Below are 26,309 nucleotides of genomic sequence, written 5' to 3' on the forward strand. Positions count from 1 at the left end.
CCGGAGGAAACCCACGCACACACGGGGGGGACGCGCAGACTCCGCACAAACAGTGACCCAAGCCGGGAATCGAACCTGGGACCCTGGAGCTGTGAAGCCACAGTGCTAACCACTGTGCCTGCCCTTTGGATACGATCCAAACCGTTTGGTGAAGCCAAGTCAAAGACACCGAGCGTTTTCTTCATTAAACAGAAATTGAACTAACAAGAGGGGGGGGGTCCCCTATAGATATTCTGTTTAATAAAACAATGATCGATAAATGAAACAAAAATGACAGGCGTCATTTAGCCCCTGGTGGGGTTAAAACAAAAAAAATGTCAAAAAGGAACTTGGCCAAGTAAACCAACGTGTCGTTATTGGGAGGGGGGGGGGGTGACGATGCGCCTGCTCCCCACCGTGTGGAGCTGACCCGTCACTAGGACCGAAGCATATCGGTGGACACTGCGTGCTTCCTATCCCGGGCCACCTGGGGGGGGGGTAGGCAGACAAGTCGGACGACCTCCCCCCAGCCCGAACGCCCGCTGCCCCGATCCTGTTGGTGGCCAACTAGACCGGGCCCAGGAGCAGAACCACCAAGCGGTCCTCCTCCCTCCCCAACTCCCCCCCCCCCCCCCCACCCACCCATCCACATGCCTGCCAGCCTTAAATGGAGTGGCCCCTCCTCTTGAGACCGTGCCCCCCTCGTTCCAGATTCCTCACCCCGTAGCAGCAGGTGTGGGATTGTTGCCAAACCCGAGCTGACAGCAAGAACCCACCGCTCACAAGTCCGCAATGAGAACGCTGTTGGCTCTTTGTAAAAGCGATGAACGGCCATTTATCGCCTCCCGGGGTTGTTTAAAGTGTGTGTTGGCTTCTACCCGAGCCGCAAGACGGTGGATTTCACACAGGGAGGTTCGGGGGCAGGGCAGATCTCGTACCCCCGCCTTGCGGCTCCTCGTCCTGCGCACAATCTCCCCCCCGAATTAGGTCAGAGTCGGTGACCCGCCATCTGCAGCCGCCAGTTTGCCAGCGTAAATCTCTGGCTAACCGATGAATGGGTCCGGGGTGCGCTGCCTGGAAGTGTGGTGGAGGCAGGGGCCAATCGAGGCAGTCAAGGGGGGGGGGGGATCGGATGATTATTTGAATGGAAACTGTGAGCAGGGGTAAAAGGCAGGGAAACGGGCACTCAGTCATGATGCTCGTATGGAGCGCTGGTGCAGACAAGATGGGCTGAATGGCCTCCAATTCCGTGGATCTCCTCGTGATGGGGCTGGACGGTCGCCTTTTGGATTAACTGGGGGGCGCGACAGAACGCTTGTTGAGAGGTGAGAGAAATAGATGAAACCAACGTCAATGAGGACCTCGAGGGGGAAGCAAAAAGGAAGGCAGAAGGGAGGCGAAGGCGCTGATGGTTTCCGAGACGGAATGCAGGCGAGAATGGCCACCCAAACTCAGCCAACAAACTCCTGGCGAGCTTCAGGTATTCAGCTAACCCAAACCGTAAGAGGTGCGGTGAGCTCGGGACGTCATGCGAGGAACCCACGACGAAGAACCCACGGCTCGTCGCGCAGAAACATAACACAAAAACAAGAATTCGAAGCAGGAGGAGGCCATTCAGCCCCTCAAGCCTGCTCCGCTATTCAAGAAGAACTCTGTTTTCCTGTCTGTCTCCCCAGCCCGCATAACCCTCGAGTCCCTTGTCAACCAAAAGTATGTCTGACGCGGCCTAGAGTATATTTAATGGCCCAGCCTTCTCCACTCTTTGAGGGAGCGAACGCCACTCACGAACGGCCCACTGAGAGAAGGGAATTCTCCTCATGACCATCATCATCCACAATTGTTGGGCCCACAATTGTTCACAATTTACAGAGATGATTTGGAGTTGGGGACCAAGGGCAATGTGTCCAAGTTTGCAGAAGACACTAAGATGAGTGGTAAAGCGAAAAGTGCAGAGGATACTGGAAGTCTGCAGAGGGATTTGGATAGGTTAAGTGAATGGGCTCGGGTCTGGCAGATGGAATACAATGTTGACAAATGTGAGGTTGTCCATTTTGGGAGGAATAACAGCAAAAGGGATAATTATTTAAATGGCAAAATATTAAAACATGTTGCTGTGCAGAGAGACCTGGGTGTGCTAGTGCATGAGTCGCAAAAAGCTGGTTTACAGATGCAGCAGGTGACAAAGAAGGCAAATGGAGTTTTGTCCTTCATTGCTAGAGGGATGGAGTTTAAGACTAGGGAGGTTATGCTGCAATTGTATAAGGTGTTAGTGAGGCCACACTTGGAGTATTGTGTTCAGATTTGGTCTCCTTACCTGAGAAAGGACGTACTGGCGCTGGAGGGTGTGCAGGGGAGATTCACCAGGTTAATCCCAGAGCTGAAGGGGTTGGATTACGAGGAGAGGTTGAGTAGACTGGGACTGTACTCGTTGGAATTTAGAAGGATAAGGGGGAATTCGTAGAAACATATAAAATTATGAAGGGAATAGATAGGATAGATGCGGACAGGTTGTTTCCACTGGCGGGTGAAAGCAGAACTAGGAGGCATAGCCTCAAAATAAGGGGAAGTAGATTTAGGACTGAGTTTAGGAGGAACTTCTTCACCCAAAGGGTTGTGAATCAATGGAATTCCTTGCCCAGTGAAGCAGTTGAGGCTCCTTCATTAAATGTTTTTAAGGTAAAGATATAGTTTTTTGAAGAATAAAGGGATTAAGGGTTATGGTGTTCGGGCCGGAAAGTGGAGCTGAGTCCACAAAAGATCAGCAATTATCTTGTTGAATGGCAGAGCAGGCTCGAGGGGCCAGATGGCCTACTCCTACTCCAAGTTCTTATGGTCAAATGTAAATGGGAAACCACTGATCCTGAAACTCTGGACTCTCCTGGAAGGGGTAAATTTCTGAGTCCACATTGGCAATTGGCATTTTAATGAGATCACCTCTCATTCTGTTAAATTCCAATCGGTATAAGACCATAAGACACAGGAGCAGTATTAGGCCACTCGGCCCATCGAGTCTGCTCCGCCATTCAATCATGGCTCATATTTTTCTCAGCCCCATTCTCCTGCCTTCTCCCCATAACCCCTGATCCCCTTATTGATCAAGAACCTATCTATCTCTGTCTTAAAGACACTCAGTGATTTGGCCTCCACAGCCTTCTGCGGCAAAGAGTTCCACAGATTCACCACCCTCTGGCTGAAGAAATTCCTCCTCATCTCTGTTTTAAAGGATCGTCCCTTTAGTCTGAGATTGTGTCCTCTGCTTCTAGTTTTTCCGACGAGTGGAAACATCCTCTCCATGGACCCAACCTGCTTAACCAAGACTTCCCCAAGTCACCCCTTCTCCGTCTGAATTTGACGGATTATGCATCTTCTTAACATCGCCCTTCTCCACCTGTACTGAGGCTGATGTGCAGCTGAAACCCTCATCAATGCCCCGATTCCCTCTTACCGGACTATTCCAACATACTCTATGCAGCCCCCCCCCCCCCCCCCCCCCCCCCCCCCCTCCCCCCCCCCCCCTCCCACCGCCCCCCACCGTCCCCAAGGTTTGCTGCGCTCCTCCATTTCTGGCTCTTGCGCCGTCTCAATTTTAATTGCCGCACCATTAAAGACCGTGCCTTCCTCTGCCTGGACCCAGCTCAATGAGTACTTTTCGCCTGTATTCACACAGGAAAAAGACAAAGTTGTCGAGGAGAATACTGAGTTACAGGCTACTAGACTAGAAGGGCTTGAGGTTCATAAGGAGGAGGCGTTAGCGATTCTGGAAAGTGTGAAAATAGATAAGTCCCCTGGGCCGGATGGGATTTATCCTAGGATTCTCTGGGAAGCTAGGGAGGAGATTGCTGAGCCTTTGGCTTTGATCTTTAAGTCATCTTTGTCTACAGGAATAGTGCCAGAGGACTGGAGGATAGCAAATGTTGTCCCCTTGTACAAGAAGGGGAGTAGAGATAACCCCGGTAACTATAGACCAGTGAGCCTACTTCTGTTGTGGGAAAAGTCTTGGAAAAGTTTATAAGAGATAGGATGTATAATCATCTGGAAAGGAATAATTTGATTTGAGATAGTCAACATGGTTTTGTGAAGAGTAGGTCGTGCCTCACAAACCTTATTGAGTTCTTCGAGAAGGTGACCAAACAGGTGGCTGAGGGTAAAGCAGTTGATGTGGTGTATATGGATTTCAGTAAAGCGTTTGATAAGGTTCCCCACGGTAGGATATTGCAGAAAATACAGAGGCATGGGATTCAGGGTGATTTAGCAGTTTGGATCAGAAATTGGCTAGCTGACAGAAGACAAAGGGTGGTGGTTGATGGGAAATGTTCTGACTGGAGTCCAGTTACTAGTGGTGTATTACAAGGATCTGTTTTGGGGCCACTGCTGTTTGTCATTTTTATAAGTGACCTGGAGGAGGGCGTAGAAGGATGGGTGAGTAAATTTGCAGATGACACTAAAGTCGGTGGAGTTGTGGACAGTGCACACGGTCAGAGGGTCAGTACTGAGGGAATGCTGCACTGTCAGAGGGTCAGTACTGAGGGAGTGCTGCACTGTCAGAGGGTCAGTACTGAGGGAGCCCCGCACTGTCAGAGGGTCAGTACTGAGGGAGTGCTGCACTGTCAGAGGGTCAGTACTGAGGGAATGCTGCACTGTCAGAGGGTCAGTACTGAGGGAATGCTGCACTGTCAGAGGGCCAGTACTGAGGGAGTGCTGCACTGTCAGAGGGTCAGTACTGAGGGAGTGCCGCACTGTCAGAGGGTCAGTACTGAGGGAGTGCTGCACTGTCAGAGGGTCAGTACTGAGGGAGTGCCGCACTGTCAGAGGGTCAGTACTGAGGGAGTGCCGCACTGTCAGAGGGTCAGTACTGAGGGAGTGCCGCACTGTCAGAGGGTCAGTACTGAGGGAGTGCCGCACTGTCAGAGGGTCAGTACTGAGGGAGTGCTGCACTGTCAGAGGGTCAGTATTGAGGGAGTGCCGCATTGTCAGAGGGTCAGTACTGAGGGAGTGCCGCACTGTCAGAGGGTCAGTACTGAGGGAGTGCTGCACTGTCAGAGGGTCAGTACTGAGGGAGTGCCGCACTGTCAGAGGGTCAGTACTGAGGGAGTGTCGCACTGTCAGAGGGTCAGTACTGAGGGAGTGCCGCACTGTCAGAGGGTCAGTACTGAGGGAGCGCTGCACTGTCAGAGGCTCAGTACTGAGGGAGTGCCGCACTGTCAGAGGGTCAGTACTGAGGGAGTGCCGCACTGTCAGAGGGTCAGTACTGAGGGAGTGCCGCACTGTCAGAGGGTCAGTACTGAGGGAGCGCCGCACTGTCAGAGGGTCAGTACTGAGGGAGTGCCGCACTGTCAGAGAGTCAGTACTGAGGGAGTGCCGCACTGTCAGAGAGTCAGTACTGAGGGAGTGCTGCACTGTCAGAGGGTCAGTACTGAGGGAGTGCCGCACTGTCAGAGAGTCAGTACTGAGGGAGTGCTGCACTGTCAGAGGGTCAGTACTGAGGGAGTGCTGCACTGTCAGAGGGTCAGTACTGAGGGAGCGCCGCACTGTCAGAGGGTCAGTACTGAGGGAGCCCCGCACTGTCACAGGGTCAGTACTGAGGGAGTGCCGCACTGTCAGAGGGTCAGTACTGAGGGAGTGCCGCACTGTCAGAGGGTCAGTACTGAGGGAGTGCTGCACTGTCAGAGTGTCAGTACTGAGGGAGTGCCGCACTGTCAGAGGGTCAGTACTGAGGGAGTGCTGCACTGTCAGAGTGTCAGTACTGAGGGAGTGCCGCACTGTCAGAGGGTCAGTACTGAGGGAGTGCTGCACTGTCAGAGTGTCAGTACTGAGGGAGTGCCGCACTGTCAGAGGGTCAGTACTGAGGGAGTGCCGCACTGTCAGAGGGTCAGTACTGAGGGAGTGCCGCACTGTCAGAGGGTCAGTACTGAGGGAGTGCCGCACTGTCAGAGGGTCTGTGCTGTGGATATGCTGTGGAAGGGGAGGCTGTAAACTGATTCCTTGTCCGCCCTCCGTGGTGGATCTGACAGACTCTCTAATATTCTGAAGGAGAGATGTGGGTGAGGTGGGCGGGTGAGAGGGTGAAAGGGTTGGCCGAGAGAGGCTTGGGATTCCTTGCCCTGTGTCCGACAGCCAATATTTACTCCTCACCCAATGTCACTCAAACAGATTGTCTGGTTGAGATGGCGCAGTTGCCCGTGGGATCTCTTGTGCGCTAACTGGCCGCCCCCTTTTCCCTCCATGTGGAGATCACCGACATTCAATTGATACAGAATTCGGCAGTCGCAGGCAAGGAGGAGTCTCGGGTTAAAAATGTCATCTGTGAGGCAGCGACTGAATAACTAATCCTAATTGGTCTGTATATACACCGCCTTTATGATGCTATTGGACATAACAGAGACAAAAGTCGCAGTGATAACAGTCTTGTCCTGCTCTCCCTGTGGTCCTTTACTCTGAGAATTACTTACAGCACTTGACTCGCTGCCTGACTGCCTTTTCCATTATTATAAAAATTGATGTGTGGTTCTCCACAGATCACAGTCCTGATCAGCAGAGGCTGTGAGTAAAGCCCACAATCAATAGCAACCACCTTGCAGGGGAATTCACTCCAAAGAAAAACATGTCTTTTCGCCCTGAAGGACAAGTAACGGTCGTGTTTTACCAAAGGTCTGAGACTTGCCACCTCTTCGGCGTTCTGTGATGGCGCACACGGCGACATCGGCCTTCTGGGCAAAATTGCAGATGATCGGTTTCGTTCCCTGTCAATCACACTGCTGGAATTGACTATGTTTTGAGCCAGACCCACACACACACATGGTGTGCAATATGTAACTATCTGCACTGCGAATTCTATGAAATCTATCCACCATCGAATTTACCGCGCACAAGGAGGCCATTCAGCCCATTGCATCTGCACTGACCCTTTGAAAGAGCTCCCGACCTCGGCCCACTCCCCCACCCTGTCCCCGTCACCCGACCCAACCCGCACACCTTTGGACTGTGGGAGGAAACCGGAGCACCCGGAGGAAACCCACGCAGACACGGGGAGGACGTGCAGACTCCGCACAGACAGTGACCCAAGCCGGGAATCGAACTTGCGACCCTGGCGCTGTGAGGCAGCTATGCTAACCACTGTGCTACCCTGCCGCACAACTGACTGTGCCTCCTTGGAGAGATATCCTGTTGTATTTTGGGGTGCTTGGCTTTGTCAGTGTGTCGGGGGCTTGTGTGTGGTTTGTGAGTGAAGCAGAACCTCAATCCCAGACTCCCTCATTCAGCTGACACAGCCGTGTGGACTTTCACTCCGATTGTGTTCTCTCCGGAGCCTCCTCAGGCTCGTACCGCCTGCCGCGTTCCTGCTCCACGGAACAACGCCAATGCTCTGTCCCCGCCAGGTTGCAGGTACCCCCTTGGCTCCCTGTCTCTGTAAGCTGCTCCAACCCCACAGCTCGCTCACCCAAACCTCTCTGTCGCCCTCTGCCCCCCTTTCGGGTGCTCCCGTGTCTTACCGCCCCCTCGCCTTGACTCAGTGTAAAATCTTGTTTTGACTGGTGCTCCCGCGGAGCCTCCTCGAGATACTTTCCTGCCTCAGATGGCCTGACCCAGGCGGGATGTTGGCTGTGGCTGGGTACAATAAAGTACAGGGCAGAGGGCAGTCACGGACTTGTCCTAGGTTTGATCATGCCTGCCGCGTGTTCCCAGCGACTGATGGCTCTTGTAAAGTTGTGCCGGGTATCCCCTTCTGCGTTTCTTCCTCTGTCCATCGTGCTGCGGGTCTGGCAACAGGTCTGGCAGTCAGAACACAGTGTGCGGAAAGAGTTTCCATTTCTCAGGCACCTCACAAAGTCCACAAGCCTTTCGCAACCAAGGAGATACCTTCCTGAAAGGGGGCAGCACGGCAGCATGATGGTTAGCCTAAATGCTTCACAGCTCCGGGGTCCCAGGTTCGGTTCCCGGCTGGGTCACTGTCTGTGCGGAATCTGCACGTCCTCCCCCTGTGTGCGTGGGTTTCCTCCGGGTGCTCCGGTTTCCTCCCACAGTCCAAAGATGTGCGGGTTAGGTGGATTGGCCATGCTAAATTGTCCTTAGTGTCCTAATAAATGTAAGGTTAATGGGGGGGCTGTTGGGTTACGGGTATAGGGTGGATACGTGGGTTTGAGTAGGGTGATCATGGCTCGGCACAACATCGAGGGCCGAAGGGCCTGTTCTGTGCTGTACTGTTCTATGTTCTATGAAAGCTGCTGACTGGGGAAAGATCAGAAACATGGCAGGCAATTGTCAAACTTCCACAGACAGCAACGGCGAGATAGTCTGTGGATGTGGAGTAAGGGATGAACATTTGCCTGGAATGTCGTCATGCTCCCCGAAGGACCACAGGCTACTGTCACATTTAAAATTTGCCCAATTCATTTTTCCCAATGAAGGGGCAATTTAGCGTGGCCAATCCTCCTCCCCTCCACATCTTTGGGTTGTGGGGGTGAAACCCACACAGGCACGGGGAGAATGTGCAAACTCCGCACGGACAGTGACCCAGAGCCGGGATCGAACCTGGGACCTCGGCGCCGTGAGGCAGCAGTGCTAACCCACTGCGCCACCCTGCTGCCCATTGCTCTCCCGTTTTGAGGGACCGGCGGTGGTTTACCACACCTCAGGCGAGAGTCAGGGTCGAGAAGGCCGGGCCTTCGTAGACAGCCTGAGCCGGGACGGGCCGGTCAGCTCAGACGGTCGGTTGGATGGTTTGCGGCGCGGAGAGACGGCAACATCTGAATGGCCGACTCCCCTGACAGTGCAGCACTCCCCCCCCCCCCCCCCATACCCCACCCAGTACTGCAACGGAGTGTCAGCCCGGACTCTGGAATTCTAACTCTAGGCTGAGGATCGGGTCAGCGAATGTTTCCCACTGAGGTAAGCAGCAAGGTCGACGTGGAATAATGGGTTCAGAGAATGAGGCAGCAAAGTGTGTCACGATGTAGAAGTGGGACCAGCAGCCACGTGCCAGAGACTCTTCGGGAAGATCGCGCAAGGGAGGCCTGGTGGTTTGACCACGTGGGTGGGGAAATAAAAGCCGTTTTGAAGTAACGAATTTGACTCGGACCTGTGTCACCCACGGACAGACTAGGCCATGACATCGCCCATAAAACAGGAACGTTTCTCCCGTTTACACAGCACAGAGTGAAGAACGAAGAACAAAGAGAAATTACAGCACAGGAACAGGCCCTTCGGCCCCTCCAGGCCTGCGCCGATCCAGATCCTCTATCTAAACCTGTCACCTATTTTCTCAGGATCTGTATCCCTCTGTTCCCCGCCCATTCATGTATCTGTCTAGATACATCTTAAATGATGCTATCGTGCCCGCCCCTACCACCTCCGCCGGCAATACGTTCCAGGCACCCACCACCCTCTGCATAAAGAACTTTCCATTATATCTCCCTGAAACATTCCCCTCTCACCTTGAACTCGTGACCCCCAGTAATTGAGTCCCCCACTCTGGGAAAAAGCTTGTTGCTATCCACCCTGTCCATACCTCTCATGATTTTGTAGACCTCAATCAGGTCCCCCCTCAACCTCCGTCTTTCTAATGAAAATAATCCTGATCTACTCAACCTCTCTAAAGAGAACGAGAGCTTCTGCTGTGCAGATTGATTCAAGTTGATTGATTTATTGTCCCCTGTACGGCAGTACAGTGAAAAGTATTTTTCTGCGGCCGACGAAACGTACACAGTACGGACACAGCAGACAAAAATAATAATAATAGATAGTTACAGTGAATGCAGAAAATTACACAGTATAGCGACAAATAAATAATTAGTTACCCGTATGGAACATGGGCAAAATAACAAAGCACGTACATGAGCAAGAGCAGCAGAGGGCATCGTGAATAGTGTTCTTACAGGGAACAGATCAGTCCGAGGGGGAGTCGTTGAGGAGTCTAGTAGCTGTGGGGAAGAAGCTGTTCCTATGTCTGGATGTGCGAGTCTTCAGACTTCTGTATCTTCTGCCTGATGGAAGGGTCTGGAAGAAAGCAATGCCTGGGTGGGAGGGGTCTCTGACAATGCTGTCTGCCTTCCTGAGGCAGCGGGAGGTGTAGACAGAATCAATGTGGGGGTGGCAAGCTTGTGTGATGGGTTGGGCTGAGTTCACCACACTCTGCAGTGTTAGAACGAGGAGGTGGCCTGTTCAGTTACGACTGACCGGCCTTCAATGGCCCCACTTTGGTTTTGCAGAGAACGGGGAAGATAAACTGGCCTTTGGGCAAATTACTTGCCAACGCATAACAACAACTTGCATTTATATCACACCCCTAATCACAAAGTGCCAGATTATTATGGGCGAAACCATGGAGGAATTTTAAAACTGACGTGAGAACGATAAAATAGAGGTATGGTCGAACCGGGAACAAATGCAGGTCAGCGAGCACGAGGGTGATGTGTGAACGGGATGTGGCGTGGGTGATGGCGGCAAACTGTTGGACTGCCTCAAGTCGATGGAGGGGGTTGAGATGGGTGAGCTGGCTAGCAGAGCTGGGAACGGCCGAGTTAATAAAGAAATGGAAGGTGATCCCTGCACCTTTGGGACTGTGCCAAGGGTGCACATGGCTGATGTAACAGAGGTGGGGGTAAATTGTTAAGGTGCAGTACGCAGAGCACATATAAAGGGAGACTGCTGGGGCAGCGGGTCAGAAGCGGACATAGGCAACGCTGCATTCTGTGAATAAGCCAAGGAAAGTATCCATGTCTAGTTTCATCCCTCACTTACCGACTCGCGATCAGATGAACATCGGTGGCCTTGAATGTTAATAGGGTCTGGACCGATTGTTGAAGCTGAAATCAAAACATAGAGCTTTACTTTATTGAGTTTGTTGGCTTGTTCAGTCTCACAGCTCTCCTCTCACACAACCCAGTGTCCCAGTCATCCCCTATTTCAAAATAAAACAAATGATCAACAGGATAAACTAATGAAGGGGGGGGGGGGAGTGATAGCCCCTGGTGGGGAAATCCCCCATTTATACTCTTCTAATAAAACCAATGATCAGTAACTATAACCAAGTATAGCAGGGCTGATGGCCTCTGGCGGGGAACTGTAACTAATATAGAACATCAGAAGGTGCTTTAACTAATTCAATTGAAATGTTCTCCCGAGGGTTGATGATGCAGCACCCTATTCCCCCGCGGTGCCCAATGGCCATCGACGGCCTGAAGCGTGCCCTCTTTATATGTGCTCAAGACCATTTATACCCACCCCCTCTTTCTCTCAACCTTCACACAAACAAACATTAACGACAATACTGACAAGGGAGGTTAACATTGCAACCCAACACTGGGAATGGACAGAAATGAAGGTGATTCACTTTTCCCGTAGTGAGCGGGTCCCCCTCCCCCCAAGTAGGTTTCCCGGTGGGGTGGGGTGGTTACAATGCCACTGACAAACGACGGGAAGGGAGAATCCTTCTAGCGAACGGCGCGCCGGTGTGAGAAACACGCAGCTGGGATGTTGAATGTTCCGGAATGTTCCGGAATGTCGACAGGACGATCCTGAAAGAAAGAATGGAAGGGGGGAGCCTTCACCCACAATTCAGCGGGGCCGGCTGTGATGATAGGTAGACCATCACCTGTACAGAACATGATTCACCTGTGGTCGAACATGAATAGATCTTCATCACCTGGGGATGTACTGGAAGTGACATGTTTTACTGATGTAGTTCCAGCATCCGACCAGAAGGTGGTGCGGGTTTGCAGGACCCACCATGCGGTCCGGCAGAAGGTGTTGGTGCGGAGTGTGTAGCTCTGCAGTTTCTGAGTGTTGGTTAGTGTTGGACCATCAGTCCCCACCGTGCCAATCTGAGGCATTGAAATAACCCTTTCCAGTAGTCAGTCAGCAACAAATAGTTTTTGTTTGAACCCCAGCCTGACGTTCTCCGTTCAGATGACCGAATCGCAATCTCCTGTCGGCGTATCGAGTAGACAAAGGGTTTAGCCGCAGAGGCAGGGCACTGGTTGTAACGTGTTGTAGTCAATGCCGTCTGGCATGGCGGGGACAGCACCCCGGTAACAGGTGGCTCCATTTCCCCCGCACAATAATTAACGCCTGTCGCTCCATCCAGGGGCATCCCAGATAAGGGGAAAAATCTCAGAGCTCACCCACGAGTACAGGATCTGAAGCTCCTGTGCGTCTGAGGGATGTCCAGTCGCTGATCCGAGGTAGCTTTTGAAACAAGCTAGCCAGTGGTTGAAGGCCGACGTGGCGTTGGCTGCTTGAGGGTGCAGCTGCAGGCGATCTGGCTTGATGCATAGGTCCATCGCTGTAATAACTCTGCTCAATAAATTGATGCACTATCAATTATGACGAGACGAGAGTAGAGGGTAATCGAGGCTTTATTAAGCAGAGATGTGTGGCCTCCCGCAGCTGCGACCAGAATGGGAGCAGCTCGGTGTGCACACATATTTATACTCCGCCTACTGGGCAGAGCCAGCAGGCAGGGATCTACCCCCGTACCTGCAGTACAGGAGCCTTACCGTATTACCTCTGTTATACAATCAGTGGAGACTGCCACACAGGTCACCTCTCAATTTTCTGAACTCTCATGGATACTGGTCCCGTTGTGGCACTGTGTGCAGCACAATGCAGACAGGCACACGTACCTTAAAGAAGCTGTGTAGAGACCTCACTGTGAAGCCGCCAATGTCGACCTTCACTCCTGTCTGTCACTCTGCGTCCATTCCGTGACGCCGGTTTTGTAATCAGCGGTCGAGCGGAGAACCCCCTTTTGACACTGAAATCAGGGGCGGAGCCTGTTTGGCACAGATTTTGCATGCTCTACCCCCTCTGACACGGGGTCAGACCCCCCTCTGCGCGACCACGGGCTCTGCCATTCTCCGTCCGTTTATTTGGTGGAGGCTGGGAGTTTTACGCCGCTTTCTGCTAGCCCCTCACCTCCGCTCACTAGGTCAATGTGGGTCATCGCGATTGTCCCCTCTCCCTGTCAGTGAAAGGTTGTGACCCCCAACATTCAACACCAGGAACATCATGAGTTCACACAGCAACATCACTGGAACCATCACTGCCCGTCACAAAATGTGCGGAGGTGCGACTGCAGAACAGCGTGAAGCCCAACTGGCCTGTGAAGGAGTGTGGTCAGTATACCTCCTGTGGTGATGTGCATCACTGCAGATACACAAGAGGTTAACGAAAATACATGTAGACTAGCTGGACACTAGAGGGAGCACCAGAGACATGACACACAGACACTCAACCAATAGAACAGTTAGATAGGACATGACCAATGGGTATTCACGATACACACAGAGGTGACACTACCACAGAGGGGGCATTACACCAACCCACATAAAAGGACACAGCACACATGATCTTCCTCTTTCCAGTGGAGACACTCTGAGTATAGACACAGGGTTGATTCAACATCACACCCACCACGTGGATTGTAGCAGACTGGTTCGTCAGTCTGAGTAGCTATAGAAGAATTAACAGCCGTGGCGAATCCGAGTAGGAGAATTGTAAATAGTTCAATAAAAGTGTTGAAGTTATCTCCACGTCTGAACCTTCCTTTGTCAGAGTGCACATCAAGGAAGCCGCTTATACTACGTCAAGAGCATAACAAGACATGGCACCCACGGAGTGACCTGTTTAAATCCATATAGTTACAACTCAGCAAACAGTGACAACCAGCGACAGCACCCAGGCAAGACGATGTTCAGGATTCCGGTTCCACAGCAGCTCAGGTACCAAGGCAATCTCAGTGAAAACTGGCGTTGGTTCAGGCAGAGATTCGAGATCTACCTGGTAGCCTCCGACCGAGATGGCGTGGCGGATGCAGAAAAAAAATAAAGCTTCTACTTACCATCGCGGGTCCAGCATCAGCTGAAATCTTCCAGACCTTCAAATACTCAAAGGGGCAAAACAAGAGCGATTTCCAGGCAGTCCTGGACAAATTCCAAGAATTCTGCGAGGGACATACAAGAAAAAACGGTAAAAGAGGCACCAAAACTCACCACGAGGTCGGCTTGCAGCAGTAATCTGCAGTTTTGATTGGCAGCCATCTTGGTAAAGGTGCTGCACAAGCGCAGTGGAGAAAAAGGCCACAAGGAAAGGAACCGCGAACTGAGCATGCCCAATCGCTTCCTACGACCTACGTCACACGTGTCATGATGTCAGAGGCCTCAGGCCACGCCCACTTAAAGGGGAAATGTCCCAAAACACGAAAAAACATTTAAAGCCGTAAAACAAGATTCTTTCACCTGGAACGACAGCACAATGCCTGAAATTCAACCAGTAGCTGAAAGTAACCTCCGCAGAACCCTGCAACAAGCAGTTAGCACCGCCCAAAGAGATGATACAGTCCTTGAACACGACGACTCCGACCTTTATTTCTTCTTTGGACATCACGAGCTCAATATCAGCTCCGACACAAACAGTGATGACATGGTCCCAGAAGACTACGACTCAGACGAAGGTTTCATCATTGGAGGTGGCTACCCCAGTCCTAAATCCGAACCACAGCGAGATGTGTTCTACAGTGAAGAATCCAACACAGACGTGTTCTTCGGATTTGAGGATCTTCAGCTCAGCATATACGACATTCCGACTCGTGAGTGCAGGATTATGCTGCGGCCTGACGTCAAGAGACAGAGAGCGGTACAAACCCACAGAGAGCGGCCTGCTGCCACACAGAGAGTGGTCCACGCACCACGAAGAGTCCCCGACTCCACACAGAGAGTGGTCCACGCACCGCGAAGGGTCCCCGACTCCACACAGAGAGTGGTCCACGCACCACGAAGGGTCCCAGGCTCCACACAGAAAGCAATGAAAGACTCCACAGCGAGACAACTGAACGTCTCCCCTCAAGAAGTGACTCAAGTGACGCAAACCTCCACAGCGCGCTCGTGGACAGACTCCACGATAGAAGCAACGCAAGTCTCCAAAGCGCAGTCCTTGCAGGAACAAGACCATGAGGGTCTAGCAACCTCCTCTGAGCAACCAGCAGCAGACGATGCAAGTCTGCCACGCCCAAGTGAACAACAGCAAGACTATGACAGTCTACCCACATTGTTTGAGCCACCAGAAGAAGACTCTGACAGTCTACCCAGCTCAAGTGAACGACAAGACGACACTGAGGCTGTACCCACTGTATGTGAGACAAGTGGCGACGGCATCCCACTTCCCATACAAGATGTGCAATGTGACAGACCTCAGCTAGTGTGTACAGAGGCACTCGACAATCACAGTGAGACTACTGGTGACTCCGGTGACACCACGTTACTTCAAACCTCACTCGCTCGAGCCTCTCCACAAGCAAATGCATTCCTGAATGTTTTGACCCCAGACATGGAGCATCAAGAAACCTCAGCTGACTCAGGCGACACAGACCAGACTCTGGACGGGGAGCATCGACAAACCAACACTGACTCAGGTGAAACAAACCAGACTCCAGATGGGGAGCAACTAAACGCCAAAGCTGATTCAAGTAAGCCGGACATGTCTCCAGGCGGGGAGCGCCGCAAACTCAGTGACGGCACGCTCAAGGAAACAGCAGATGCCACAAAGCACGCTGACACAGGTAACTGTGCGAAGGACTCGCATTATCCACAGAGTGTGGTCCTTGAGCGCAGCGAACACAACAACATAACCTATGAAAACCATATCAAAGAGAACGACACGACTCGTACCAAAGACAACATCGTCGACAGCAAGCACGACAAAGACTGCACCACTGGAACTACAACTGGTACGACATGGTACAACTCTGCCCAGGAGGGACACTGTTACCGCTCAGCTCAGCACAATGACATACCATGGCAGGACGATGCATCTTCACAATTCACGTGCGCTGCACTACCAACAGGCAACCTGGCTTTCAGGACAGATGCCATCCAACATCGCTACCACAAGCATCGGAAGAAACAAATACTCCAAATCAGACAACAAAGTGATTTGACCACTTCTTGGTCCTCATGCACAGGGACACTGATGGCGTTCACAAGGACATGCCACCATCAAAATCACCAACTCACCAACCCAACAAGAAAGACATTCAACCATGATAATTGATGGGCTTTGGACTCGTACAGATGAGTTGGACTTATTGTTTAATGACTGTTCTCATACCTTGTACAGAGCATCGCTTATCTACCTTTTTTTTGTTCAATTTTCTTTAAGTGTACAGAAAATAAGTAATACGAAAAAAGGGGGGATGTGGTGAATGCAGCGCTCAGGGAGGGAGAAGGTCACGCCTGGATACTGCCCTGGTACGATATCTTTTACTTCCCTTCTCGATCGTGACAAGGCAGACACAGAGACAGTGTGCAAAGTAGGGTGAGGAGGAGAGGCAGTGCAGGCGCTGGTCCGCAGTCTACGGAAGAAGCAGGAACGTGGACAATCGTTGGAATATCGTCCATTTCCCAGGTGCGTTTCCCAGCTGTGGGGGCAGGGTTTAGACGGGCAACGTGGGCGGTGCAGGCTTGGAGGGCCGAAGGGCCTGTTCCTGCGCTGTACCTTTCGTTGTTCTTTGTGTGGGTTTCTACACTGTAGCCGCCCTTCATTTGAGTTCCAGCCGGTAATTTCCTCAAGGATGGGCCCACACCGTGTACAAAACCTGGGGTGTGGCTGCCATTGGCAAGGCAATATGCTGATGCTTACAACATAGAACATACAGTGCAGAAGGAGGCCATTCAGCCCATCGAGTCTGCACCGACCCCTTAAACCACTTCCACCCTACCCTGTCCCAGTACCCCTCCGAAACTTTTTGGGAGACTAAGGGCAATTTAGCATGGCCAATCCACCTAACCGGCACGTCTTTAAACTGTGGGAGGAAACCGGAGCACCCGGAGGAAACCCACGCAGACACGGGGAGAACGTGCAGACTCCACACAGACAGTGACCCAGCGGGGAATCGAACCTGGGACCCTGGCGCTGTGAAATCACAGTGCTACCCACTCGTGCTACCGTGCTTATAGGCTATCAGATGCTGGGAGACATCCTGAGCATGTGTACGATGTTATATAAATGCATGTTCTCACTTTGTATCAGTTCTGGCCCCGAGTGTACATTACAGTGGCAATATGCTCTCACTGCTGGTATGTGGTTATTTAATATCACTCCCAAGAGTACGTTGTTCATTTTCAGCTCTATCATCGCATTTGGACCCAGAGATCTGCTGCCTTTCTGATATGCTCCTCACTGATTCCGTTTAAATATTGCTGCTCCCGAGGAATATGAAGCTATATTGGTTCGATATATCACCAATTATGCATTTCTCTGAAAAGTCACAAAAATAAACAATTTCTCAGGGAACCATTATCGCCCACAGTTTAGCTGGCACACAGATTGCTTTATTATACAGCGGCATATTACACTGGAGTGGTAACAGGCAGAGATCAGTAAATAGCTCACTGATCTCTGACACAGAACAACACGCACTCAAATTGTCCTCCAGAGACTTGAAAAACTAATCGAGACTGACCATCCCTGGGTAATACTGAGGGAGTGCCGCACTGTCAGAGGGTCAGTACTGAGGGAGTGCTGCACTGTCAGAGGGTCAGTACTGAGGGAGTGCCGCACTGTCAGAGGGTCAGTACTGAGGGAGTGCCGCACTGTCAGAGGGTCAGTACTGAGGGAGTGCTGCACTGTCAGAGGGTCAGTACTGAGGGAGTGCCGCACTGTCAGAGGGTCAGTACTGAGGGAGTGCTGCACTGTCAGTGGGTCAGTACTGAGGGAGTGCCGCACTGTCAGAGGGTCAGTACTGAGGGAGCGCCGCACTGTCAGAGGGTCAGTACTGAGGGAGTGCCGCACTGTCAGAGGGTCAGTACTGAGGGAGTGCCGCACTGTCAGTGGGTCAGTACTGAGGGAGCGCCGCACTGTCAGAGGGTCAGTACTGAGGGAGTGCTGCACTGTCAGAGGGTCAGTACTGAGGGAGTGCCGCACTGTCAGAGGGTCAGTACTGAGGGAGTGCCGCACTGTCAGAGGGTTAGTACTGAGGGGGTGCTGCACTGTCAGAGGGTCAGTACTGAGGGAGTGCCGCACTGTCAGAGGGTCAGTACTGAGGGAGCGCCGCACAAGGGTCAGTACTGAGGGAGTGCCGCACTGTCAGAGGGTCAGTACTGAGCGAGTGCCGCACTGTCAGAGGGTCAGTACTGAGGGAGTGCAGCACTGTCAGAGGGTCAGTACTGAGGGAGTGCCGCACTGTCAGAGGGTCAGTACTGAGGGAGTGCCACACTGTCAGAGGGTCAGTACTGAGGGAGTGCCGCACTGTCAGAGGGTCAGTACTGAGGGAGTGCCGCACTGTCAGAGGGTCAGTACTGAGGGAGTGCCGCACTGTCAGAGGGTCAGTACTGAGGGAGTGCCACACTGTCAGAGTGTCAGTACTGAGGGACTGCCGCACTGTGGGAGGGTCAGTACTGAGGGAGTGCCGCACTGTCAGAAGGTCAGTACTGAGGGAGTGCCGCACTGTCAGAGGGTCAGTACTGAGGGAGTGCTGCACTGTCAGAGGGTTAGTACTGAGGGAGTGCCGCACTGTCAGAGGGTCAGTACTGAGGGAGTGCTGCACTATCAGAGGTTCAGTACTGAGGGAGTGCTGCACTGTCAGAGGGTCAGCACTGAGGGAGTGCCGCACTGTCAGAGGGTCAGTACTGAGGGAGTGCCGCACTGTCAGAGGGTCAGTACTGAGGGAGTGCCGCCCTGTCAGAGGGTCAGTACTGAGGGAGTGCCGCACTGTCAGAGGGTCAGTACTGAGGGAGTGCCGCACTGTCAGAGGGTCAGTACTGAGGGAGTGCCGCACTGTGGGAGGGTCAGTACTGAGGGAGTGCCGCACTGTCAGAGGGTCAGTACTGAGGGAGTGCCGCACTGTCAGAGAGTCAGTACTGAGGGAGTGCTGCACTGTCAGAGGGTCAGTACTGAGGGAGTGCTGCACTGTCAGAGGGTCAGTACTGAGGGAGTGCTGCACAGTCAGAGGGTCAGTACTGAGGGAATGCCGCACTGTCAGAGGGTCAGTACTGAGGGAGTGCTGCACTGCCAGAGAGTCAGTACTGAGGGAGTGCCGCACTGTCAGAGGGTCAGTACTGAGGGAGTGCCGCACTGTCAGAGGGTCAGTACTGAGGGAGTGCCGCACTGTCAGAGTGTCAGTACTGAGGGAGTGCTGCACTGTCAGAGGGTCAGTACTGAGGGAGTGCCGCACTGTCAGAGGGTCAGTACTGAGGGAGTGCTGCACTGTCAGAGGGTCAGTACTGAGGGAGTGCTGCACTGTCAGAGGGTCAGTACTGAGGGAGTTCCGCACTGTCAGAGGGTCAGTACTGAGGGAGTGCCGCACTGTCAGAGTGTCAGTACTGAGGGACTGCCGCACTGTGGGAGGGTCAGTACTGAGGGAGTGCCGCACTGTCAGAAGGTCAGTACTGAGGGAGTGCCGCACTGTCAGAGGGTCAGTACTGAGGGAGTGCCGCACTGTCAGTGGGTCAGTACTGAGGGAGCGCCGCACTGTCAGAGGGTCAGTACTGAGGGAGTGCTGCACTGTCAGAGGGTCAGTACTGAGGGAGTGCCGCACTGTCAGAGGGTCAGTACTGAGGGAGTGCCGCACTGTCAGAGGGTTAGTACTGAGGGGGTGCTGCACTGTCAGAGGGTCAGTACTGAGGGAGTGCCGCACTGTCAGAGGGTCAGTACTGAGGGAGCGCCGCACAAGGGTCAGTACTGAGGGAGTGCCGCACTGTCAGAGGGTCAGTACTGAGCGAGTGCCGCACTGTCAGAGGGTCAGTACTGAGGGAGTGCAGCACTGTCAGAGGGTCAGTACTGAGGGAGTGCCGCACTGTCAGAGGGTCAGTACTGAGGGAGTGCCACACTGTCAGAGGGTCAGTACTGAGGGAGTGCCGCACTGTCAGAGGGTCAGTACTGAGGGAGTGCCGCACTGTCAGAGGGTCAGTACTGAGGGAGTGCCGCACTGTCAGAGGGTCAGTACTGAGGGAGTGCCACACTGTCAGAGTGTCAGTACTGAGGGACTGCCGCACTGTGGGAGGGTCAGTACTGAGGGAGTGCCGCACTGTCAGAAGGTCAGTACTGAGGGAGTGCCGCACTGTCAGAGGGTCAGTACTGAGGGAGTGCTGCACTGTCAGAGGGTTAGTACTGAGGGAGTGCCGCACTGTCAGAGGGTCAGTACTGAGGGAGTGCTGCACTATCAGAGGTTCAGTACTGAGGGAGTGCTGCACTGTCAGAGGGTCAGCACTGAGGGAGTGCCGCACTGTCAGAGGGTCAGTACTGAGGGAGTGCCGCACTGTCAGAGGGTCAGTACTGAGGGAGTGCCGCCCTGTCAGAGGGTCAGTACTGAGGGAGTGCCGCACTGTCAGAGGGTCAGTACTGAGGGAGTGCCGCACTGTCAGAGGGTCAGTACTGAGGGAGTGCCGCACTGTGGGAGGGTCAGTACTGAGGGAGTGCCGCACTGTCAGAGGGTCAGTACTGAGGGAGTGCCGCACTGTCAGAGAGTCAGTACTGAGGGAGTGCTGCACTGTCAGAGGGTCAGTACTGAGGGAGTGCTGCACTGTCAGAGGGTCAGTACTGAGGGAGTGCTGCACAGTCAGAGGGTCAGTACTGAGGGAATGCCGCACTGTCAGAGGGTCAGTACTGAGGGAGTGCTGCACTGCCAGAGAGTCAGTACTGAGGGAGTGCCGCACTGTCAGAGGGTCAGTACTGAGGGAGTGCCGCACTGTCAGAGGGTCAGTACTGAGGGAGTGCCGCACTGTCAGAGTGTCAGTACTGAGGGAGTGCTGCACTGTCAGAGGGTCAGTACTGAGGGAGTGCCGCACTGTCAGAGGGTCAGTACTGAGGGAGTGCTGCACTGTCAGAGGGTCAGTACTGAGGGAGTGCTGCACTGTCAGAGGGTCAGTACTGAGGGAGTTCCGCACTGTCAGAGGGTCAGTACTGAGGGAGTGCCGCACTGTCAGAGTGTCAGTACTGAGGGACTGCCGCACTGTGGGAGGGTCAGTACTGAGGGAGTGCCGCACTGTCAGAAGGTCAGTACTGAGGGAGTGCCGCACTGTCAGAGGGTCAGTACTGAGGGAGTGCTGCACTGTCAGAGGGTTAGTACTGAGGGAGTGCCGCACTGTCAGAGGGTCAGTACTGAGGGAGTGCCGCACTGTCAGAGGGTCAGTACTGAGGGAGTGCTGCACTGTCAGAGGGTCAGTACTGAGGGAGTGCCGATGGTCAGTACTGTCAAATGTTGGCCAGTTAGGCAGCGACCTGAATACGAATCCGATGAGGATCTGCCGGGTAGGGTACATGTTGCTTGTATAAATAAAATGAGTTTCTTATTTTACCCAATGTGGACTCCCCTTGTCCATGTTCGAGATGGGTGCTCGCCTGTTGTTTGAGGAATATTGAATGGGGAGGTGGTTACACAGTGGGATTGTCACTGGACTAGTATAATAATAATCTTTATTATTGTCACAAGTAGGCTCACATTAACCCTGCAGTGAAGTTACTGTGAAAAGCCCCTCGTCGCCACATTCCGGCGCCTGTTCGGGTACACAGAGGGAGAATTCAGAATGTCCAATTCACCTAACAAGCACGTCTTTCGGGACTTGTGGGAGGAAACCGGAGCACCCGGAGGAAACCCACGCAGACACAGGGCGAACGTGCAGACTCCGTGCAGACAGTGACCCAGCCGGGAACCGAACCCGGGACCCTGGCGCTGTGAAGCAGCAGTGCTAACCACTGTGAGACCGAAACGCCCCGGACTATATCCAATCAAGGGCTGGCCGTGGGATTTGAGGTGCACTTCGGCAGGATTACAGTGACAGGGCAGTCCGGTTGAGGACACGGAGGCCATTTGGCCCAGCGCAGCAATACTAGGTTTTGGGCAGAACCATCTAATTCATCCCCGCTCCTCGTCTCTTACCCCAGGGCCCCCTGCAATCCGTCTGCCCCGAGTGCCTGGCCGTTTCCCATTTACAACACACAATGGAATCTGCTTCCTGGGGGAGGCAGTCCATTCCCTATCCTAAACGCTGATCAATAAGCGAGGGTGAGATTTTGGTGACAGGTATTTATTTTTCCCCTCTGTCCAAGTGGTGCAGAGCAACCCCGGGGGGGAGCAGAGCACACACAGGCTTTAGCAGACCCAATTTGTGTTGCAGTTCGTTGGGTGAAATGAGTATTGATCCGTCCGTTTCTCCAGCACTTACTCGGCAATGTTAGCTCATGGACGACGTTTAAGTGATTATCTGGCAGGGTAGCGTCTGGAGCAATTCCTTTGTCTGGTGCACAGTGAACCTGCGGTCCACGTTAGATTGATCAACTTGATAATTTCTGCTGAATGGGCCCATCACAGTGGCTTCAATTAACGATCTGATTGTGCGTCGGCCCGATTTCAATCTCTCCTGGAGACACTGAGGCTTGGGCAGGTCAAACCACGGCGATCGCAGACGAACGAGGATCCGTGTTCCCTCCGGCTTGGTTGGGCCCGTGTGGGGGGGGGACACGCCCATTCGGCCCGTCCCCACCGTGTCTGGTCTTTACGCTCCAATCGTGTCTCCTGTGCCTGGGTGGGGGGTGTTAGCCGTTTGAACATGCTATCCCCAAAACAACACGACAACTGCTCTGTCATTGGGGGCAAGAGGGGGCCACTCAGCCCTTCGGACCTGCTCCACCATTCAATAGGGTTGTGGCTGACCACTTTGCTGTCTGCCCCCCCCCCCCCTTTCCACGACCTTTGACTCTCTTGCCTATCAAAGATGTGTCCAACTCTGTTCAATGATCCAGCCACCACCGCCCTCTGAGGAAGAGACGTCCGCACACCAACAACACCGAGAGAAACAAAATGTTTCCTCGTCCCCCTTCTTCGACAGTAGATCCCTGATTCTGAAACCGTGTCCACTGGTTCTCCACTGTCCCACAAGTGGAAATATACCCCCCCTACCCCCGGTATCCACCCAGTCAAGTTCCCTCAGGATCAAATCTGAATCGCTTCTCATTCTTCGAAACCCCAGTCGGCCCCCACTCCGTCAAACCCCCCCCCCCCCCCCCCCCCCCCCTCACAAGGTAAGCCCCATCGACCCCGGGACTGAGCTGAGCGAATCCCCCCTGAACTGCTGTTGGCTGAGGAGGAGGGAACGCTGGGGATTTATATCCCGGAGTGGCAGCAATGAATTCTGGAAACTCCCCTTTACGACGGGTTGGAGGGGAAGCTGAAGCCAACCTCCCCGGGGTGGGGTTTCACTGCAGTCACACGGGCGTGTCTTTCTAAACCCTCCCCCTCCTCCCCAGTCATGCAGCAGGTTGTGGGTTGCAGTGAGCGTTCAGACTATTCCGCCTCGGGGCAGCGCGGCAGGTTAGCACTGCTGCCTCACGCCGCCGAGGACCCGGGTTCGATTCCGGTCCCGGGTCACTGTCCGCGTGGAGTTTGCACCTTCTCCACGGTGTATCGCACCTGGGAGCCAGGACTAACGGGCAGCACAGTAGCATAGTGGTCAGCACAGTTGCTTCACAGCTCCAGGGTCCCAGGTTCGATTCCCGGCTGGGTCACTGACTGTGCGGAGTCTCCACGTTCTCCCCGTGTCTGCGTGGGTTTCCTCCGGGTGCTCCGGTTTCCTCCCACAATCCAAAGATGTGCGGGTTAGGGGGATTGGCCATGATAAATTGCCCTTCGTGTCCAGAAAATGTTAAGTGGGGGTTACTGGGTTACGGGGATAGGGTAGGTACACGGGCTTCAGTAGGGTGCTCTTTGTAAGGGCCGGTGCAGACTGGATGGGCCGAATGGCCTCCTTCTGCACTGTCACTTCTATGATTCTATAAGCTTGTTCCTATTGGAACGACCTCAGGTACAATGGCTGGGCTGATGTCGAACAATCAAAGACATATTCGCCAACTAGCTTATCCACCATCCTCGTCCTGTCACACCATAATCCTCATTCAGGGGGAGGAGGACGCATTAAAACCTTCACCAAGGTTGAAACCGAGAACGGGCCCTCCCGGGGTGGGGGGGGGGGGGAACCATGATAAAAGCACAACATTCTCAACGCTGTGCAGGAGGCTGAGAGCTGCTTTACAATTCCGAGGGTTAATCAACAATGGCCCGTCAACCCCCAAGTGGCCTCCGCTTGCATTAGCTCCGTCACTGAACACCAGCTCGCGAAAAGGCCGTGCTCCCCTGGCAAAGATCAGAAGGCATTCAGAGAGAGTCCGCTTTCATTGCCTGGCGAATCTGCCGCAAGTCCCAAAGGGGGCCCAGTGTCGATTAAAGAAAAATGTCAAAATTACCAGACAGGCAGAGAGAGTTTCCATTTCAGCTGAGGATTTTAGTCAGATAAATATCTTTTGGAAGCGGTGACAAGGATTTATGTATGTACATGCACTCTTTGAAATGTAAGGTGCACGCTGAGATCCTTTAATTAAAAACTGGCAAACGATTAGGTGTTTTAAATCATAAAACCCGCAAGCTGCAATGTATTGTTGAATGAACGTTTTTTTTTTTGCTTGCTCGGGCAAGTTGTAGCAAACATGTTTCCCGACCGTGATGTGATTGGCAATCCCATTCCCGCTGGAGGAAGAACAAGCCAGAGGAATGGGTCTCATACCATGAAACTGTCCCCTCCACTTTCACCCCTTTTTAAAATCCCCCCCCCCCCACACCGGTGCACCCCCCCCCTGCCACCACGGGGCTACCTGTCACCTGTTTTTAAGTTATGCTTTCCCAGAGCGATGACCCTTGTTCTGTTACTCACCCGTTCTGCTATCTGACCTTCCTCCCACTGTCAGCACATTCTTTAGTCTTTAACACCCTCGTCAACACTGCCTCGGTATTGTGTCCTATTGAATCTTTGACAAGCTGGATGACCGTGGAGGCTTGTTTGACCTGATGGGACGATTGTCCTCGTGGCCATAGTCATAAAAAGGAGATTCAGAGGCCCGAACTTAGGCATGAACCGGCTGTCGTCATTTCCGTACCAGCCTCCCCGGACAGGCGCCGGAATGTGGCGACTGGGGGCTTTTCACAGTAACTTCATTGAAGCCTACTCGTGACAATAAGCCATTTTCATTTTCATTTTTCATTTACCGTCCCCCAGAAACGATTTCAATTCTGCGCCAATCTTCGGCGCGAGGACCTCTTTGATGGTTTTTCACCTCATCTTCGAAAGGGTGCCAGCCTTTTGAATCCACCTTCAACCCCAAACAGGTGACCTCCCTCTCCCGGAATCTGCACTTTGATCTTATTCGTCTGAGGCCTGGGTCTCTGGACCTTTCGAGGGCTTCCTTCAAGCTGGCTCGCTGCTCCCCGTGTGAAGATCCCATCACCAAAACGTTGCCCAAGTGCCCCAAGGCCGTGCAAATTCCTCGTCGCCAGTTCTCCAACGTCCTTTGAAATGTTTTGCAAGCGGACGGTACACCAAAGTGCAACCTGGTACACTGGGGCAGTCCCTTGTCCGTGTTGATGGTCACATATTTCCTGGCGTCCTCACACTGTTCAAGTTGTGAATAAGGGTATATTGTGGCCCAGGGTTTAGGGAACACCAAAATATATTCTGGAGTTCCCCTGACCCACAACATTTAACAGATATTGGTTATGGGGAACACAAGGGCACACTCTACCGGTGTGAAGCAACAGAGATCTAAAGTATTTTTAAACAAAAAAAAAATGTTTATTCTATGAATCCAGTTAAAATTTATAGAACATAGAACACAGAACATAGAACAGTACAGCACAGAACAGGCCCTTCGGCCCTCGATGTTGTGCCGAGCAATGATCACCCTACTCAAACCCACGTATCCACCCTATACCCGTAACCCAACAACCCCCCCCCCCCCCCCCCTCTAACCTTACTTTTTAGGACACTACGGGCAATTTAGCACGGCCAATCCACCTAACCCGCACATCTTTGGACTGTGGGAGGAAACCGGAGCACCCGGAGGAAACCCACGCACACACGGGGAGGACGTGCAGACTCCGCACAGACAGTGACCCAAGCCGGGAATCGAACCTGGGACCCTGGAGCTGTGAAGCATTTATGCTAACCACCATGCTACCCTGCTGCCCTCATAAACATCTTTTCAACGCCCAACACAGATAACCCCCACAAAGATACAGTACTCTGTAGGTAACCTTTAGTAACTTTCCTAACAACATCCATCAGTCAAAGCCCCCTTTTAACAAAGGCAGTAGGTTTGCATTCCTGGCAGAAACAGGTATTACTTTGAAATCATCAAGTGATCTGGAGACATTGTTTAGCATGCAGAGAGAGAGAGACCAAAATACACCTCCTTAGTTTGAATGCAGCTCTCGAACTGAAAACCGAAACTAAAACTTCTGAGTTTCCAGCTCAAAAGGAAAGTAAAGAGCAGAGCCAGAGCCCAGCTCCACCCAC

General features: G+C 53.0%; 1 protein-coding gene across 1 annotated transcript in view; it reads right to left on the minus strand.

Annotated features, from left to right (window-relative positions):
- The window catches only part of LOC119957381 (annexin A4-like), a 174,463-nt gene that overhangs the window by 115,634 nt on the left and 32,520 nt on the right, over positions 1 to 26,309 (minus strand). The window contains exon 2 of the mRNA XM_038785332.1: positions 10,717 to 10,781. The gene's annotated coding sequence lies outside the window, so the exon portion shown is untranslated. The remainder of the gene's footprint in view (positions 1 to 10,716; positions 10,782 to 26,309) is intronic.

The sequence above is a fragment of the Scyliorhinus canicula genome, chromosome 26 (genome assembly GCF_902713615.1).
Source record: "Scyliorhinus canicula chromosome 26, sScyCan1.1, whole genome shotgun sequence".
NCBI lineage: Eukaryota > Metazoa > Chordata > Chondrichthyes > Carcharhiniformes > Scyliorhinidae > Scyliorhinus > Scyliorhinus canicula.